We start from the raw sequence: 13,695 nt of genomic DNA on the forward strand, positions 1-13,695 counted from the left end.
TTGCATTTCCTTATGTCTCAGGAAACACTTTTTATGGTAACTTGTCAGATTGTCTACGAACAAACCCACTTTTTTAGACATTGATGAAGTCTTTTCTTCACGTGATATTTTATACAAGAACACTTCAGATGTGTTATTAATGTGACCGATTTTAACAAATCCTATTAGATTTGTATCAACTAGTTACATGTTCTATTCATAGTCTTTTGTGAATCATTGCCTTTTTGTTTAAAAAGATGGCCTATTTTGAGCCTTTGTATAGGTACATTCCTGTTTTTGTGACAAAAGAGAATCTTTAAACTGTTCCTAACAGAAAAATAATGGCTATCCGAAGTATGTTTTGTTTTAGTGAGTTACTGTTACTGTATTTTTTTATTGTAAAGGTGGACATTTAGTGTTCAGTGCAATTTTCAATAAAAAGTAATTTAAAAAATAAAATGAAATGAAACTGCACAGTCATGTTTGCTTCACAGGAACAAGATCTGAGAAAGATGTCGTTATGCAATTTTGTCACTGTGGTACAGACACACCTGGATGGTACACATCTAGGTTGTATGAAATGTATTTCTCCTAGATACAAGATAAATAAAACAGAGTGAGATTAAATTAAGCAAACGTGAAAACAATACCATCAAGAAACTTGGTAGGGTTGGCGAGATAGCTCAGCAGACTAAGTGCCTGCTTAGTCAAGCACAGGGACTGGGGTTCTATCCCCAGCACCACATGCTGTGCTGGCCCCACCCCTGGGCATGCTGAGCCAGCCACCAAGACTGGATGTGGTGGCTCATGCCTGCTGCTCAGTCCCAGCACTGGGGAGACTGAAACCAGGAGGAACACTAGGAGTGCAAGCTGCATAGTGAGACTCTGTACTAAATACATTTTTAAAAAAAGAAAGAAAAAGAAACCTAATAAACACAGTATATATGGAGCAACTTCTAGCATAAGATGACATACTTTTTATAGAAAACATTTCAAAGTAACCGCTAAAGTAATAAAAAAATGTAGTTTATATGGTAGATAATGTAGCCAGGTGTCATTACTATTAAGTATTATAACTGCACATAATTGTATGCGCTATCCATTTATATGACTGGCAGTGCAAGAGATCGGTTTATACAAGTATCGCCACACATGACACCATTAGGCAAAAGGGATTTTCTGGTTCCATTACAGTCTTATATTTGTCTTATATTACTGTTGTATATGCAGGCTGCCACTGGCTGAAATGTCACTCAATGGCATATGACTACAATGTCTGTATATTTTTGTTCTGCATGAGTACTGCATTTTGCAACAAATTTTCTCAACGCACTCTACATTGGAGAGAGGCTGCAAATGGAGTTCCCAACATTTGGTCCCCATCTTCTTGTGGCCGCAGTGGGCAGTACTGCACTCTACAGTTACAGTAGGCTGCAGGCTACTCAGGATCATGTCCTCATGAAGTCACCTATGTAGGCAGCCTGTGCTCAGCTGTGGGGAGATGCTGGACCACACAAGAAGGCAAGAGACAGGGACTCCAGTTCAGTGAGAGAAACAGTTGTGGGCACAGTTTAGCATGGCAGGTGCTATTGCCGAGGGAGATGGCTTGTGAGGAAGAGACGCTCCTGGTAATAAGCAGGAAGGCAGAGTGTGCAGCCGCAGAGGCTGGCAGGCAGGTGGCCGTGAGGCAGCAGCCCGTGGGAGTTGTCCCTAGCTTGGTGGGGGCCATGAGCAGAGTGCCAGTGCAGGGAATGCAAAAAGAATCTTCTAGAAGAGATAAGGGCACAGAGCAGGGACGGGCAGGGTGAGTGCTTAGAAGTGAGGGGCAAGGCGGTAGGTCTGCTGCCGGAGGCCTCTTATGCTAAGCTCAGATGAGGCACACTTACATCAGGAAAACATTTTCTCATCATTGACTTCATTTTTGCTTTAGAGTCTAGTACTCATCTGAGTGAGAGGTCTGACTAGTGGTCCTAATTTTTTCCCCAGTGGGGAGTTTTGTTTTGTTTTGTTTTTTTAATAAAACATTGGGATACCCATAGAAGCAATTCGCTCTACAGATACTACTGATCTGATTTTTTTTTCATACTCATTTTTCTCTCCTCATAAAATAGCTACCTAGGGCTGGTGAGATAGCTCAGTGGTCTAAAGTGTCTGCTTAGGCAAGCTTAGGCAAGCATACAGGGACCTCGGTTCGATCCCCAGCACCACATGCCATGCCAGCTCCGCCCCCAGGGTGGGCTGAGCTGACTATTAAAAAAAAAAAAGCTACCTAAACTTCAAGGGAAGAAGATAAAAAGTATCAGCTAAATTAAACATGGTATTGTCCATATATTAAGGAAAAATGTTATGACCCTTCTACCCACCTTTAAATTTTCTTCCGTGAGGGTAAAGTCACCATATTGGGGGTTTATTTGCTGTACAATTTTCTGGTTCACTTTAGATTGTGTTATATAACCATGGTTAAAGGTGGTAAATTAATAATTACCAGTTTGTTATTTTCTAGGCTGTATGTGATACCATTGTGATTGTTGTCAAGCAGGGCCATAAGAAACTTCGTGACAAAGAACACCTGAAGAAATTCATGATCACCACACCAACACTCCAAAGTGTTCTGAAAGACATTTTAGAAAGAGCTAATAAGGACTACAACTGCATGAACACCAACAGATGAATCCACCAGGCAAGACAAACAGTTAAGTGGGGGTGGACAACAATAGGAAAATAACATGACAAGGATAGGTCAATGCATGTTGGTTAGAACCATCAATTTTTTTTTCTTTTTTAAAATTAATTTTATTGAGAAAGAAATAGCAATGAGACAATTTCAAAACAGGTTAGTAGGACAGTTACAATAATTAATACAATGAATATTGTTGTCTTCATAGTAGTTATTCATAGTACAAGATGCAAACTTGATAACTTGTCTAAGCACTATTAGTACAAATTGTTCTTCTCATTGAACTAAGAGAAAGTAGATGTATATGTATCCTAATATATATATATATATTTATTTTTTTCTTTTCACTACAAAATGGTCCTTCATTTATATCTCCTTTTTTGTTTACTTTTGTCAGATATGGGTATTCTATTGCCATTCAAATATTGTAGGTGCTTGAATTCAGTAAAATAATCCAATGTAGTCCAGTAGTCCATAATAGTAGTGGGTTATCCGTGGAAATGGCAATGTTGGAAGTTGTTGGCTTGAGCCTTTTACAGCTCAGCATATTAAAATGGCTGTATTTTTTATGCCTCATGTTTATACTTTCCTGCTGGATGGTTAAGACTAAGGTAGTGCAAGAACTATATAATGAAAAATGTAACTTTTGTATGTGATAAGGTCAGTCAAATTCCCTCAGGATTTACCCTGAAACCCTGTACCACAGTTTGTAGATCCTTCATCGGTGTCAGCCATCTGAATGAGTCACAACCATTGCTTGACCAATTTGCTCTCTGTGAAAGCCTGAGAGAATGTTTTCTCTCTAGGTGACTCTCCTTAGGCATACACTACATCATCAGTCACTTTCCTCTGTGGCCCCATAATCTTTTTGCACAGAAAATTTGGGACACTACTGAGTTACAGGATAGAACCATCAATGTTAATGGTCTCAATTCACCAATTAAAAGAAACAGACTGGCAGAATGGATCAAGAAAGAAGATTTAATTTAATTCAAAAACAAATTTGGAGACTGAAAGTCAAAGGATGGAAAACAATACTCCATGTCACAGGAACCTGAGAGAAAGCAGGAGTAGCTATTCTATGTGCAGAAAAAGTGGGTTTCAAGCCAAGACTGATTAAGAGAGACAAAGAAGGTCACTACATCCTTATAAAGGGAACAATTCAAAAAGAAGAGATAACAATCATAAATATACATGCACAAGATACCAGGACATTCAACTATATAATACAAATATTAATGGGCATGAAAAATCAAATAAACACTAATACAGTTGCAGTAATGGATCTCAATACCCCACTGTCACGAATAGACATATCAACTACACACACACACACACACACACACACACACAAAACAATGAAATATCAACACTGTACCAAACGTCTGAACAAAAGGTTTAGTAAGTGTCTGCAGAGTCTCCTACCTTACAACATCAGTATACACATTCTTCTCAGCTGCATATGGGACAGTCTCCAAAATAGACCACAGATTAGCACTGGGGAGGCTGAAAACAGGATCACTACTAGTCTGAGCTGCATAGTGAGACCCTATATCAAATACACAAGATAAGATAAAATGAAATGAAATGAAATGAAATAAAACATCCCCCAAATTCTCACATTTGGTAGTGGGACCTGGTCGGAAGGGGTGGGTTACTATGTGCATGACTTGGAAAGGTAAGTTTTCATCTCTGGGTTCTTCCTTTCCTCCCTGCATCTTGGCCATCATTTAGTAAAAAATTTTCCTCTACCTTACCATACTGCCTTGGAGCCAGTTAACTACTGAAACTGTGAGACAAAATAAATCTCTGTTTGTTTAAGTTGCAGGTAGTGAGAATTATGCACTAGCAATGGGAAATTGACTAAAACAGAACATGTATACTCAGTGGGGACATTGCTGTGACTATACCTGACCGTGTGGTCCAGAAGCCTTTGACATTGATTTGCAGTAATATAAGGGAATGAAACTCCCAACCTGAAAGATAACTGAGTAGAGTTTGTGTTCTCTAAAACAGAAGACTGATTTTTAGGAACAATGGAGGTTAAGAGCAGAATGTATTTACTGGGGGAAAGAAAGCTTCTGTCTGAGAGAGGGACAAGAAGGAGGACCCGAGAGGGTTGCCTGGGAATCTGCCATTTCTAGGGACTTTTATAGAGCAAAACCATGAGGTGACTAATCAAGGAGATTATGGGGCCACAGAGGAAAGTGATTGACAATGTATAGTGTGCCTAAGGAGAGTCACCTAGACAGAAAAACTTCTCTCAGGCTTTCACAGAGAGCAAATTGGTCAAGCAATGGCAATGACTCATCCAGATGGCTGACACTGACATAAGATCTACAAGGTGCTGTATATTGTACCAGGATAAATCCTGAAGGGATTTGACTGACCTTGTCAGATATAAAAGTTACATTTCTAGTTATATAGATCTTGCTTTAACTTGGTCTTAATCATCCAGCTGAAAAGTATAATCATGAGGTATTAAAAGTAATGCCATATTAATATGCTGAGCTATAAAAGGCTCAAGTCAACAACTTCTGACAATTGCCAGTTCTGCTGATAACACACTACTATTATGGACTATTGGATTATATTAGGTTATTTTGCTGAATTCAAGTACCTACAATCTTTAGACTAGCTCCAAGTATGAAAAGGTCCTTTAAAGACTTATCCAAATACAGCTTCTCTAACTGCAGTGGAACACCCATCTCTGAGAAAACAAAATGAAAAAAAGGGATGTGTTGGGAGCCATGAAGCTAAGAAGTTGATCAAATATGTGTAGGTGGGACTTGGTCCAGTGTCTAAAGCAAACAAGCTCCTCACTCCTGAGATGAACATCCTATCTGGTTAAGGTTAGCTATCAGTCTCTAGGCAACCTAATGTCATGTGTTACTAACTTCACAAAAGTGTAAATGAAGGACCATTTTGTTGTGGAAAAAAAGAGGAAAAAAATATATGTATACACAAGAGAGTTGGATAGATATACTACTACTTTCTCTTAGTTCATTGAGAATAAAGATTTGTACTAATAATGTTTAGACAAGATATGTCTGTGTCTTGTACTCTGAATAGCTACTACAGAGGGCCAGGGAGATAGCTCAGTAGAATAAGCACAAGGTCCTGAGTTCAATCCCTGGTACCACAAAAAAAAAAAAAAAAAAAGAATACTATGAAGACAACAATATGCAATGTATTAATTATTTTATCCATCCTACCAGCCTGTTTTTAAACTGTTTCATTGCTACTTTATCTTTTTTCTCATTATAATGGAAAAAAAATCATGAATAAAGGCAGGTCCGAGGTGGAAACATGGGAAATTGCTTAGGTGGCCATGTGGTAGGACAAAACTATGGTCAACCAATAAGATTGCAAGCACAATCTCTCAGGTAAAATTGATTAAAGCCAGGACTGAATGGGGAAGTGAGTCACATAGCAAGTAGGCATGGCAAGTGGGCATGAATACAGAACAGGAGCTTTTCCTGCAGAGGGCTGGGCTAGTGACTTAGAGAGACCTATTTAGAGTGTCAGTCCCTGATGCTTATCATTAGGGAGGTATGCATTTGTTTGATCTTTTGTCTTGAAGTGTGGCCCCCAGCAGGGGTGAATGGGTCTCTCACAGTTGTGAGGTATCTGGATTTACATACTGGCACATTCTGAGGGCCTAACCCTGACTGATTGCCTACAATATTTCTATTTAACTCAGCTACCTGCAAGAGTTAGATTGTAGTCCCACCACCCTTGATGCCCTAGTTATTTACCTTTATAAACAGAAGCAAAGACCTACACATACAAATTTATCTCAAGTCATAAATTCTTCTCTTCCATGAAGAATAGGTATAACGAGAACATGATACACATAGTTCCTGCTCATTATTCATAGTAGGGTTTTTTTTTATGTATTTAGTACAGGGTCTACAGGGTCTCACTATACAGATCGGACTCATAGTGATCCTCCTGTTTTCAGCCTCCCAAGCAATGGGATTGCAGGCGCACTACCATGTCAGTCTCAATCAAAATAATGTGACCTGGGGGCAGGGCCAGCACAGCATGCCAGGGATCAAACCCCCCACCTCTGTTTCTGCCTAAGCAGGCACTTTAGTCCACTGAACTATCTGGCTGGCCTTTAGTTTTGTTTTGTTTTGTTTTAACTGGGGATTGAACTCAGGACCTTATGCTTGCCAGGTAGGCACTTATACCACTGAGTTATCTTCCTGGTTGCCTGCTTATTCTTCAAAGAAACCTGAAACTCTCTTTACCTTATCATGCAGCCATGATAGATAAGTTGAGGTTGGGATGGCCCTTGCCCATATCTTGTTTTGTTTTCAAATATGATGACTGCTTGGTCAAAAAGTTAGACTTGGAAGGATCTATTTATCTATCTCAGAGAAACATTTGGGCACATGTACCTCTAAAGGAATATTAAAATGGTATAAATTAAAGTATTGTTTATAATAGCAATAATCAGATACAACTTAAATGTCCATAACAGGTAATTATTAGATAAATTATTAGACAAAGTAATCATATGACAAAGTCATATCCATACTATTAAATATCACACATCACATCAAACGAATGAACTAGGTAAGACATTATTAAGTTAAAATATGCTATACAAGTACAGAATAATTCAATTTATAGTGAAAGAAAAACAAAATGACAAGGAACACACACAAATGTTTAGAAAAGTCTGGAAGAAACATAATGACTCAGCAATAGTGATTATCTTTGGAGTGGAGAGGGGAAATATAGGTAAGGATTGGTGTGAAGAAAATGTCCACTTTTTATTCCCTAAAGATCTGTATTGATTAAAATATTTTACAATGAGGATTAATTTAGTACTTATGACATTTTTTTTCTTTTCATTACTTATGACATTTTTAAAAGGTTTAAATTTTATATGCATTAGCGAAGGACTGACAAGGTCAGAAAGAGCTCAGTGGAGCCAAAAGAGAGCGAAAAACATCAGGGCAGGAGGTCTGTGACTTCTTGGTTTTGCCTGGGGCTGGTGCAGAGGCTTACCCTCTCCCCTCCCCGTTCCGTTCTAAATCCTTCGCATGTTTCTCAGTGCTCCACAGCAGCCATGAAGTCCACTCACACAACAGAGTTTTACTACTTGGGCTCATTAAAGCAATAGCTGTCGCTTGTCAACAGACCCGGTGGCCTAGGTAGTGTTGGTATAGCCTTTCTTCAGGTAAGGAAATGAAAACTCAGTGAGAACCAGGTCTCCCACTGGACTACACAGTCCTGCACTGCCGAACCAGAATGCAAGCCTTGGCGTGACCCTTAGCTCTGCCACGGTCCATTCAGACTGCTTTGAGCAAGGCACTTTATTTCTCTAGAGCTTAATTTCCTTAAATGTAAAGTAATAGGAACAATCTTGACTCTTGTCTTCCCTGGAGGCCAGTTGAGAAAACAAGAACAAAACTGATTCACTGGTGATAAAGTTCTAGAACCCATGAGACCTGTTAATGGTGCTGTTTTCATTATCAGCAAAGCCCGGGGCCAAGCCTCCCATTTTATTCTGGGAAGCTGTTCTCAGACGGTTGACAGCTCATGGTCCCACTGGAGGAAAGCCCACAGCTGCCAAGGGCTCCTGGTGGCCTGGCCACAGGACATACCTGAGGGTTTAGCAGTGGTAGCTCACTCCCACTTGGTGCTTCCCACCAAGGCCAGGTGCCTGTATTCTGCAGAAGATGCTTAGGTGGATCGGGCTTGCAAGTGAGTGGGGCTGAGGATGGAGTGTGGAGGAGCAGGTATACGCTGGGCGGGAGGTAGGCTGGGGAGGCCAGGGGATTTAGAGTCATGGCAAGAGTCCAGAAGCTCACGTGTGCAAATGGCAGGGCCCCAGGGTCCATGCCAGTTGTGCTTATGCTCTGTGTGACCACGAGTCAGACACCTTCGCAGGTGGGGCCAGGGCCAAGCAGGAGGAGAGTGAAGCAGGAGGGCAAAGATCTATGAGGGGTGTTTCTCATGAGGAGGCAAAGCCCATAACAGCAAGAGACATGGGGATGTTTAACAAGGCATCTCACCTCTGAGTCACACATGGAGCACCTGCCACACAGACAGAGAAAGTAGGAGGTGGTGGAGCCAGCAAAGAAGCCATGCATTTCTACCTCCAAACTGGACCTACGTTCTGTGTTTCACACGGGCCCTGCTCCTTTCCCATGGGGACAGCCCAGAGGGAACATTGTGGGGGAACTGCACAGACTTGGGGATTATGTTGAGATGCAATGGGAAAGCGCTGGCAACAGGTCAGGTTTTACTGAGAAATGGGAGCTGACCCTCTCCATCTTTAGGGGCTTGGGTCACAAGGCATTCATTTGTGAAACCCTCCCTTGTCCAGACCCAGGGGATGGACAAAGCTGCTTATGGCCTTGAGGGATACCTTTTCTAATGCCCTCATTTTATATGTGTGAAAATTGAGGTTCAAGAGACCCAAAGTCACAGCGAGAGAGCAACAAGGCTGGTCCAGGAGCCAGGACTCTAAGTTACTAGGCAGGGCTGAGACCTTTGCAGTAGACTGGCTGCAAAAATAACCTCTGCTCTCACCCTTCATCAGCAAGGGCCTTGGATGAGGGCCTGCCCTTCTCTGACCCTCAATCTCTTTGTCAAAGGAGCATAACTAGCCCCATAAGGCTGTGTGACGACAGGAGATGAGGCGTGTATAATGCAGCACCAGGTTGGACATTTAGTGCCTGGCCATTCTGTCCTCCCTTGGGCATAGTGACTGACTCTTACACAATCCTAATGGGGAAATCCCACCAAAGAAATGGTCTTCTAACAATACTGCGAGCAGGCCAAGGTGACAAAATCACCTGTATAATATGTAATTCAAAAATAAAACCATTTTTCTGAACCACAAGATAAAGGTTGAAGCAATCCAAATGTTCTGATTTTTACCATGATAAGTACTAAATTCTTTTTAAAAACACTTTTGGGTGCCTCTAGCGATGGCACACTAGGCATGTTTTATCTGGTGCACAGGTCTTCTCTGCTAGCACAGCAGTTTAGGAAGATGCAGTGCTTTAGAGCTTTTAAGATGAGAGCTAAGATCGCAACAGGCTGGCCTGTCTGTGGTCCTAAATAGTGGGATAGCCCAGGTGCAGGAGTTAATCCGACATAGGTGGCCAATTCAGCCTAGTCTGGGTCTAGTTCTGTCACCGACTTACTGTGTGGTCTTGGGGAAATTTCAGCTTGTTTCTGAGCCTCCCTTCTGTATCCCTATCATATAGTAAAGGAATTAGACTAAAGTAACGTAATCGCTAATGCTTCCTTCATTCCTATTTTATGGTGCATCAGCAAAATGAGGAGAAGTTGGGGGAGCTGCATTTCTCGCTCCTGTCTCTGCAGCACTGAGCTTCTGGGAAGAGTGGTAGTGCATTATTAAATAGAAACAATCACCCCCCATTACTGTCCTGAAAGTGCTCCAGATCTGGTGGAGCCGTAGATACATAAATAGTCCAGGACAATCCAGTGTGATCATGATGACAAAGGGAAGCACAGGAGCTTCAAGTGCTCAGCAAAGAGGCCAGGAGCCAGCCCAAACCAGCAAAGTCCTTTTGGAGGAGGTAACACTTGAGCTGTATTTGGCAGACCCACAAGGCAGGAACAAGCATCTGCCATTGGCTAGGAAAGTGAGAGATCAGGCTGCAAGAAGGAGGGCTTTGAATGGCGGGCCATGGAGTCATCTTCCCCCATGAAAACCACGGACACTGGGTGGGATCCAGGGCAGCGGTTATGTGTCCCAAATTGGTTGGTTGACCTTGAAAAGATACTGTGCATTTCTGGGCTTCAGATTCACCTGTCTTCCCTATTGTGTAATAGAAATGAGGCAGAAGAGGGAGATAAGAGTACATTTAAGGGCTGATGAAGTAGCTCAGCAGACTAAGCGTGTAGTACAGGGACTACATGCTGCAAGCACAGGGACTACATGCTGTGCTCGCCCAATCCCTGGGAGTGCTGAGCCAGCCACTGAGTCCCAGCGCGGTATGGAGCATGGCTGTAATCCCAGCATGGGCGAGGCTGAAAACAGGAGGAACTTCGAAGTGAGACCCAATACCAAATACATTAGAGAGAGAGAGAGAGAGAGAGAGAGAGAGAGAGAGAGAGAGAGAGAACATTTAAACTCAGTTCTGTATTTCTGCCCCCAACCCCCAATCCAGAGCAGACTTTTGTGAATTGTTCACATAAATATAGTTTAGATCTCTTTGCATGTTAGAAAGCAAGGAGCTGGGCTCAGTTTCTTTTCAATCTTCACCTCTGTACTGATTTATAATTCCACAGATCACTTTTGTCTACCAGTTAACATCAATTAAACCACACAGCATATAGTGTTTTATATCCTTTCAGAATATATTTTAGATATTTATTATTAATTTTTTCAAATTTCTGATCATGCCTTCCATTGTTTTCTGTTTGGTATTGTACCTATCCAATGAGTTCTTAATTTTAAATACTTGTGATTTTAGTTCTAGGATATTTATTTGATATTTTTAATGGATTCCAAATTTCTGTTGAAATTCTCCATTTTTAATTTGTTCTGCCAACATTTTGCTCTATTTTATGTAACTTATAAATGTAATTATATTTCAGCCCTTGTTTGTTAACATAGGTATTGGGATAATCTGTATCAACTTGTATAATATCTTCCCTCTTAATTACTAGTTATGTTTTCTTGCCTTTTTCATATTTAACCAGTTTTATTGTGGGCTGAAAATTATAAATTCACAGAGGCCTTAGAGCACATCTCTCAATTCATATATTTATGTCTTTTCTCTGTTAGGAAAAGCAGAGTAAGGAGCCGATTACCGCAAGCCAATTAACGCTGGAGTTGGGTTAGGGCCGAGTTGCAGTTGTAGCAGAGTTTGGTCTAACTATAGTTTGTCCTGCTCCTAAGGTATGGCTCTGTTGGGTTGTGGATTGATAACCTGGTCAGCCTCTGTCTCTTTAGTATGGAAAGCCCATGGGAGATTTGCTTCTTTTTGGAGGATTTTAGTAGGTCCTTTAGCTGCTCCACCTACCTCTCCCCAACACTATGTCCACAATGCATCTAGCTTGAAGCATCTGAGAAATGTTGAGGAGGCAATCAGTGTCTTTGAGGCACACCCCACATACAAGTCTTTTAAACATCATGGTAACACAGGGACACACAGGGGAGCATATGAGAACACAGAAAACCTTCCACCTATGCCACTTGCTTCTGGGGTTCAAGGGTCGGATGACCAAAGCATAGTGGGGAAAGTCCTCAGCTTCAGGTAGACACAGGTAGGCACAGGGGACAATCAAGCTTTGGTGCATGGAGATTGCAACTCATGAATTTAATTAGAAGCAGAGGCATTAGGGAAGGAACATGTACAGAACTCCAAATATTATGTAAGAGAGAGCCATCCAGCATACTCCCCACAGGACCCAAAGCCTCCCCACAGGGGGAGGAGCAAACTGAAGATCACTGGAATCCACACCAGAGCTTCAGAGCGCTGCCTTCTTCCATCTGCCCCACCAGCTTGGTCTCCCTGTGTGACTTCTGCTTTCAATAAACTTCCTTTTGAAATCTAACTCAAGTGCTCACTTCCAATTTTTTCTTGTTGACATCAAGAACCTGCAAAAGAGGGCCTGATATGCCCCAGACAGTGACAATGGGATCGCAGGAGATTTTATTCCTTCAGCAGCCCTCAGCCCAACTCCTCAGCCTCTTTTCATAGCCTCAGGATTGAGAGGACCTTCTGTGGGAGAAAACTTGTCAGATACTTAAAATGCTTTGAATTTCAAATCTATTTTGCCCATCTGTTTTGATGGACAAAGAGTGTTATAGTTGGTGTCTAGGTGTTCCCCCAAATCCTCATGAAGTCATGGGGCAGCTTCTAGAGTTGTGATTAATTCATGATTCTTTGCTAGGATTATGGGTGTGAACACAACACCCACCCTGGGGTGGATAACCTGCATATGAATACAAGGGAGGAAAAGAGGCTAGTGGCTGCTTCAGCTGCTGCTCCTTCTTTTGTTTTTTGCTGTTTTCTGCAGCCATGAGTTGCTACCCTCTGCCAGGTGCCACTCTCCTTGGAGCCAGCTGACTATGGACTGAAACCTCCACTAACTGAGCTAAATAGATCTATCCTTCCTTGATTTGGAGTGCTGGGTATTTTGTCCCAGCAACAAGAGAAAAGTAACTAAGACAAAGGGCTTACTGGCTTCTCCCTCACCCATGACCCTCTGCCTGGTCCGAGTGCGAGCCACACAGTGGTCCCAGATGAGATGCTCCCAGAGAAGAAAGGTGCCAGGGATCGTTAGGCCACTTTGCAGGGTGTCCCCAGCTGTGCAGGTTGACTTCCTTCTTCCTTATTGCACTTATGTTTTCCCAATTTGTTTTTAACGTGCAATTTGTGTAATTTATTCAGGTGCTATGAATTGTTTCTATGGGTACCATGGCCAGTTACATCCTATCCAGAAGCAGAAGCTCAGACAAGCAGCTTAAATGGAGTTGGGAAGAACCATGACTCAAGAAATACCAGAGAGGAAGCAGCTAATAAATGTGTGAGCAGCAGCGGATTACAGAGAACCTTGGAGAAGCAGCCCTTCCAAAGACACATGGTGGAATTTCGAGTGAGTGCAAAAATAGACCCAAAACATAAGGCTTGATTTAAGGGTTCTGAAGTCCCAGGCTACACATCCTGGAACAGGAAATGAAGACCAGAGATGTCTTTCACAGCATTTCACAATAGAAATTCACAATTCACTAATCAACTGTGAAAATGTGATTTTCTCAGTAAATGCTAGAAAACAAGAATTTTGCCTTTCTTCTTCACTTTCATCAGAACCACCCAAAGACGGCATCAAGCCTCCCACTTAGTAGGTTATTAATCAGCTGCTAAATATTTATAAAACTTTGGGTTTACACAATGAAGTAAATACCACAGACCACCACCGATCTTCTAGTGTTGGTTGTAAATAATTATGCTTATATGAACTATAAACATTATGGAATTTTCACTGTTTGTTTCTTCAGTTTCCAGACACTCCTTATGGCCAAGTACTCCAGC

General features: G+C 41.6%; 1 pseudogene; it reads left to right on the forward strand.

Moving 5' to 3' along the window:
- Positions 1–2,650, forward strand: part of LOC101559939 — a 5,537-nt pseudogene extending 2,887 nt beyond the window's left edge.
- The last annotated feature ends 11,045 nt before the right edge of the window (positions 2,651–13,695 follow it).

Source organism: Octodon degus, unplaced genomic scaffold, assembly GCF_000260255.1.
Source record: "Octodon degus isolate 3935 unplaced genomic scaffold, OctDeg1.0 scaffold00049, whole genome shotgun sequence".
NCBI classification, from domain to species: Eukaryota; Metazoa; Chordata; class Mammalia; order Rodentia; family Octodontidae; genus Octodon; species Octodon degus.